Source organism: Lytechinus pictus, chromosome 4 (assembly GCF_037042905.1).
Source record: "Lytechinus pictus isolate F3 Inbred chromosome 4, Lp3.0, whole genome shotgun sequence".
NCBI lineage: Eukaryota > Metazoa > Echinodermata > Echinoidea > Temnopleuroida > Toxopneustidae > Lytechinus > Lytechinus pictus.
This window is the reverse complement of record NC_087248.1, coordinates 24,248,720-24,255,250: the sequence shown is the minus strand read 5'-3', so window position 1 is coordinate 24,255,250 and position 6,531 is coordinate 24,248,720. Positions and strand designations below refer to the sequence as shown.

Below are 6,531 nucleotides of genomic sequence, written 5' to 3'. Positions count from 1 at the left end.
AAAATGGGGATCATTAATATTACAATATAAGTATATAATCAACCATAATAAATGTAAGGATGACTCCGTGGCGCAACGGTAGCGCGTCTGACTCCAGATCAGAAGGTTGCGTGTTCGAATCACGTCGGGGTCAACACCGCTCTTTTGCAATTTCCATTTTTACTAATTATTTTTTTAAAGCTCATATTTGTTCAATATTTGGTATCTTTGTACTTCTTATTAAAGGTCAAGTCCACTTCAAAAAAACGTTGATTTGAATCAATAGAGGCCGAAAAACAGACAAACATAATGCTGAAAATTTCATCAAAATCAGATATAAAATAAGAAAGTAAACATTTTAAAGTTCTGCTTATTTTTCACAAAATAGTTATATGCACAATTTAGTCACATGCAACTGAGAGAATCGATGACGTCCCTCACTCAATATTTCCTTTGTTTTTTTTATTGTTTGAATTCTACAAAATTTCATTTTTACAGATTTGACAATAAGGACCGACTGAACCATAAAATGTTAAACAATTGTAATTCCACATGTTCAGGAAGAAATGAAACAGTTTGTTTCACAGGACAAAGGGGAGAAAATTAGAATATTTCCTATAAATTATATTTAAAAAATACAAAATAAATAGTGAGTGAGTGTGTGATGTCATTAGTCCCCTCATTTGCATGCCGACCGGTATATGTGCATATAACTGTTTTGTGAGTTTGAGCGAAATTTAAAAATGTCATAACTTTCTTATTTTACATCCGATTTTGATGAAATTTTCAGTTTTACACTCGTTGACTTTTTCTCGTTTTATTCAAATCAACTTGTTCTTGGTGTGGACTTGTCCTTTAAGATTATGCATTTTAAAAAAAAGCACAATCCGTTTGAAAGACTTAATCAACATTATGTAGACCTGGACGTGGCCCTATTCCTTCTCTTTTTTTTTTACCCCGGGAATCTTCTTCCCCGGAGTACTACTACCCATGCAGGTCCGTGAATTTTCAAAGAGGATCCTAATAAACAACCATAGGCGGCGGAAGCAGGGGAGGGGGCGGGGGCCCCTATATAGCCCCCGGGATAGCCCCCCCCCCCCGGCCTTATAGAGAGAGAAAGAAAGAGAGAAAAAAAGGGAGGGAGGGATCAAGGAAGGAAGGAAGGGAAGGCAAAAAGAGAAAGAGATAAAAAAGAGCTATATAGAGAAAGTACACTGAAAATAGAAATGTTAAAACCTACATAGAATAGCAAAAAAATCGCATTTTTGGCTATGAAAAATTGACATGCATAAAGTCTTGGCGGTGATTCTTATACCCCGACGCTTCCCAGTTCACAGGGTCATATTTATTTGGGGACATTGTTTAATTGTTTACCCTTCATAATGCAATGTTATAAGGAATATGACGAATGTACTTAATAGTGATCAGACAAATATTGAAAGAATAATTAGATTTGAATTTAAATATGCACGGAAATATTTTCAAGCCTGCACTCTGCGCTAGCTCGCATTAAACTCAGTCGCTCGATTTTTTTTTCGTTTGTTTCTTAGAAGGGGTAGTTATAACAGTCACTATATAGCTTTATTCTTTGAACACAACATGAATATATAACAATGCCATAATCTCTATTTTAAATAATGCAATTAAGCGCGAAGCGCGAGCTAAATCTTTTGAAATTTGATTATTTTGTCCTATTTTAAACTGCAGGGCGCCTTTGTAAAGCAGTTTTAAGAACTGAACAGGCCTACCCTGCAGTATAAGATAAATAAAACAAAATAAATAAATAAATAAATAAATAAAAATTGAACATTCTGGGCAATGTTTGTGATCCTGAACAAGATGCGTATTGACCTAGCTTGAAAGTTTTAATATACGTTCTAGCCTGATCGAAAAGGGACCTGCCTTATAAGGAATGTTTATATGAAGACAATACATAAAACATGAGAGCCTATTTTCAACAATCAAATAATGCGAGCGCGAAGCGCAAGCTGATTTTTTTTTTGACGTTTTGACCTAAGAATGGAATTCTAAGCACTTTTTTGTAATCATGAACAGGATAGGTATGTACATAAAACGATTGATGCGAGCGCGAAGCGCGAGAGGAAAAAAATGAGATTTTGGCCTAAAAACGGAACACCTAGCTATTCATGCTTTTGGTAAATCATGAAAACTAGGCAATTTGGCATCTTCCTACGTAATGCTAGCGCGAAGCGCAAGCAGAAAATTGTTGATATTTTGATCTGAAACTGGACAATTTTAGCACGTCCGAATAAAGAGCAAGCTGCGTATATCTCAATAAAGTTAACATGCGTGCGCGTGTCCTAGATTTAGACCTATTCAGAATCTAGGTAATCTAAATACATTTTTTGTCATAAAATCAATAATGCGAACTGAAAATATTTTATATTCCGACCTGAAAAAGGATCAATTTAAGCATACGTCAAACACTGTGTAGGAAAATTTGCCTCTAAATGATGCGACATTCTAGAACTTTTGTCATCATATGTCATTCTAAAATGAACACCATCTTCCTATTCCTCTATCTAAGCGCGAGATTTTTTTTAACAAGTGCACACCAAGTTACCAATAATGCATATAGCATTTCCATTTATTTGAAAGCAGGATAAAAGAGCATTGTACATTAAATGCTTTGTTCCGGGGGCATAGGTGCCGCGGCCGGGGATCGAACCCCGGACTTTTCATTTCATTTCGTTTATTTCTATTTTCAACAATTACAGTTTGTTTTGTACATTTTGACATGCAAATAACAAAACATATTTCAAGTATCCCTGTACAAAAATTATATTCAAGATTATAACATATCAGGTTGGAAATGGAGGAGGCTGCTAAAAAGCGGAGATTGTAGAGTGCAGCCTCCTAATAAATATTCTTGTAGTTACATAGCATATACAAATCAAAATAACAACTTGAGCATTAACCAGTTAAATTAAAAAGAAAAGGAAATAAGAAAAAGAGAGATTAAAGGTCTCCAGAATCCAGCCCCGGTACATACAAACAAACCTCGCTGAGCAACAGGAAAACGAAAGAGATGGAAAAGTGTACGTCACACGATAATTAGGTTTGATTTATAAAAAAAACATGAATTTGAGTGATGAAGAGTTAATTCAATGGTTATCTTGGAGAATTTTTTTGAACTTATATTTGAAAGAATTCAGGCTTGGTGATTCTTTGATGTTATTATTAATAGGGACACTAGCGTATGGGGGGGGGGGGCAGGGGGCAGACTGACCCCCCTGACGAGTCACAACTGATCCAGGAGACGTGCCCCTGCCCCCCTGACGAGTCACAACTGATCCAGGAGACGTGCCCCTGCCCCCCTGACGAGTCACAACTGATCCAGGGGACGTGCCCCCCCCCCTTTGAGAACAAATTTAATAATTTGTAATGTAAAAATGCAATGAAAACAGACGTGTGCCCTCTCTTTTGAACTTTTTTTTTCTTGTCATTTTTTTTTCTGGTATACGAAATCTCCTTATTTTGCGGTTGAAGACCTTTTTTTTTTTTTGCTTGTCATTTTTTTATGGTACGAAATATCCTTTATTTGCGGTTGAAGACCCTTTTTTTTTTTTTTTGCTTGTCTAGGGCCTTCAAAAGTAAAAATTGATTTTGTAAGGATGGTCCGGGGTAGTGGTAAATGGAATTCATCTGATTGACGTGTGGGATATTTGTGAAGAGTTTTGTTTTTGTTAAATGAAAAATTAAATATGGGTGGTAACATAATTGTTTAACTGATACATGAATTGACCTATAAGTTATATACAGTGTTTTTATTTTCAAAATGTTATTGTTGACAAACAAGTGATCTGCATGACTTGTGTGGGATCTCCAGGACAAGTTGAAAATAACACGCAACGCCTTCTTTTGTAAAAGCAATATTCTATCTAGGTAGGTTGTATTTCCCCCAAACAATTGCTCCATAATTTAGATATGGTAAAATTAATGTTGAATAAAGCATATTATTTAGGAAGGAAGTTGGAAGAAAAAAACTTTACTTTGTTGATAACAGCAATATTGCGTGAAATTGTACGACATAATAAAGTCAATGTGTGTTTTCCAAGATAATTTGTTGTCTATTATGAGACCTAAAAATGATGTTGTAGTAACAACTTCAATGTCTTTATTGTCCAGTTTAATATTAAATGGCAATTGTTCTAAAGAAATGCTAAAAAGCACATTTCGTTTTTTTTTTGTACATTAATTGCCAATTTATTAGCCCTAATCCATTGTACCAACTTACCGACCAACTTTCTATGTATAGCCATGCAGGCGCGTTAACCCACTCGGCCACGGCACCTTCATGAAAATTATCGATATTCTATTCTGAAAAAGGGACACTTTGATTATTACAGGAATTTAGAAAAATTTTATTATCTTATTCATTAGTCTAATAAGCCTAATGAGAGCGCGAAAATTCAGTTGTAGACATCAAGGGTGAAAACTGGACATTTTAAGCACATTAGTATGAGGCGCCGATTGTACAAATATTATATAGAACAATTATTTGTTACATAATCATTATTTATTAAATAATAACTATTATTTGTATATAATTTACATTTTATTTGTAAATAATTACTATTATATAAAACAACATTTCTAATTATTTATATATAATTCCAAGTAATACTTCATTATTTGTAAATAATAATAGTTCGACATTCCATTATTTATAAATAATGATTATTTGTTTTTCATTATTTATAAATAATGATTATTTGATTTTCATTATTTATAAATAATGATTATTTGTTTTCATTATTTATAGATAATGATTATTTGTTTTTCATTATTTATAAATAATGATTATTTGTTTTTCATTATTTGTTTTTCATTATTTATAAATAATGAAAAACAAATAATCATTATTTATAAATAATGAAAAACAAATAATCATTATTTATAAATAATGAAAAACAAATAAAAACTATTTATAAATAATGAAAAACAAATATTCATTATTTATAAATAATGAAAATCAAATAATCATTATTTATAAATAATGAAAAACAAATAATCATTATTTATAAATAATGGAATGTCGAACTATTATTATTTACAAATAATGAAGTATTACTTGGAATTATATATAAATAATTAGAAATGTTGTTTTATATAATAGTAATTATTTACAAATAAAATGTAAATTATATATAAATAATAGTTATTATTTAATAAATAATGATTATATAACAAATAATATGATTGTTCTATATAATATTGGTACAATCGGCGCCTCATACATTTGTTATTATATATGAATAGAATGCATGGGCAAATATATTTTTAACAATTGATGCAAACGCATGCAAATTACGAGCCGAAAATTTTCATTGATAAAATGTCATGAAAATTGAATTTTAACATGTTTAAATCTTTGTTATAGAATTAATATATAGAGATATACATAATTCAAAATGCGAGCGCATAGCGCTAGCTGTTACGTTTTGACAATCAGACCTGAAAATTGATATTAAATTTTTAGAACTTTATAGAATACACAAATTTTTTGAATTTTAAAGTTTAGCAATATTTTGTGCAAACAGTTATATGCACATCGTCATGAATATTCATTAGGTATACTGATGATGTCACATCCACACTTTCCCTTTTCTTATGTTATTAATGAAATCATAGTTGCTTCATTATTTCATACATGACTGTGTGAATAATAATGTCTCCCTTATAATGCAATAAGTTGCATCAATGAATAAGTACTAAATCAGTTGTCAATCTATTTTTTTTAGTTCTTGGAGGAAAAAAATGACTAAACCTCATTTCATATTTTAAAAAAATACAAAAGAACAACTGGGGATATGACATCATCATTTTGCTCATTGAATATTCATGATTCATGTCATGAAGTCATGCCAAGACCTGTTTCACCGGAAAATGCAAAATTTGAAATGTCATAATTTCGTTATTCCTAGACCGATTTTGATCAAATTTTCGGTGTTTTGATTGTCTTATTTTTCTTCTGTTCAAAGCATATTTACTTTAGACTGGAGTACCCCTTTGATGTAAGTAATGTACTAATTTTATTCTTAAATAAGCCACTATGCATGCTAAGCCTATCACGTTGCTATATATCATTGTCATAGATGACCGTTCTGCCTATATTACCCCTATTTAAAAAAAAAAAATTGTCTTCCGTATCGACTAAACTTAAAATTATTGATTTTTTTGTATGATAAAAACAAACTGACCAGAAAAGGGGGCTTCATTTAGCACTGTTTTGACATGTTGCCTGGAGAGGATACAAATCTAAAATGAAAAAAAAAAGATAATAATCCGAGCATGGAGTGTAAGCTAAGAAGCAATTTTCAGATAGGCCTATGCATTAAATACCCATCCCTTTCGCATAGTTTGTAGAGTTATTAAGATGAATAATTCCATTATCAAATCATTGTAAAGTGATGATATAATAATGATGATAATAATAAAAATAATAATAATAATAATTAATAATGATACTATAATATTAGCATTTCGAATATCTTAATTGTTGCATTTCACATTATATTCATTTCCCAC

General features: G+C 31.3%; 1 non-coding gene across 1 annotated transcript; it reads left to right on the top strand.

Annotated features, from left to right (window-relative positions):
- Nucleotides 1-61: 61 nt before the first annotated feature.
- On the top strand, nt 62-133 carry TRNAW-CCA (transfer RNA tryptophan (anticodon CCA)). Its single transcript has one exon. It is a non-coding gene; the product is annotated as a tRNA-Trp (tRNA).
- The last annotated feature ends 6,398 nt before the right edge of the window (nt 134-6,531 follow it).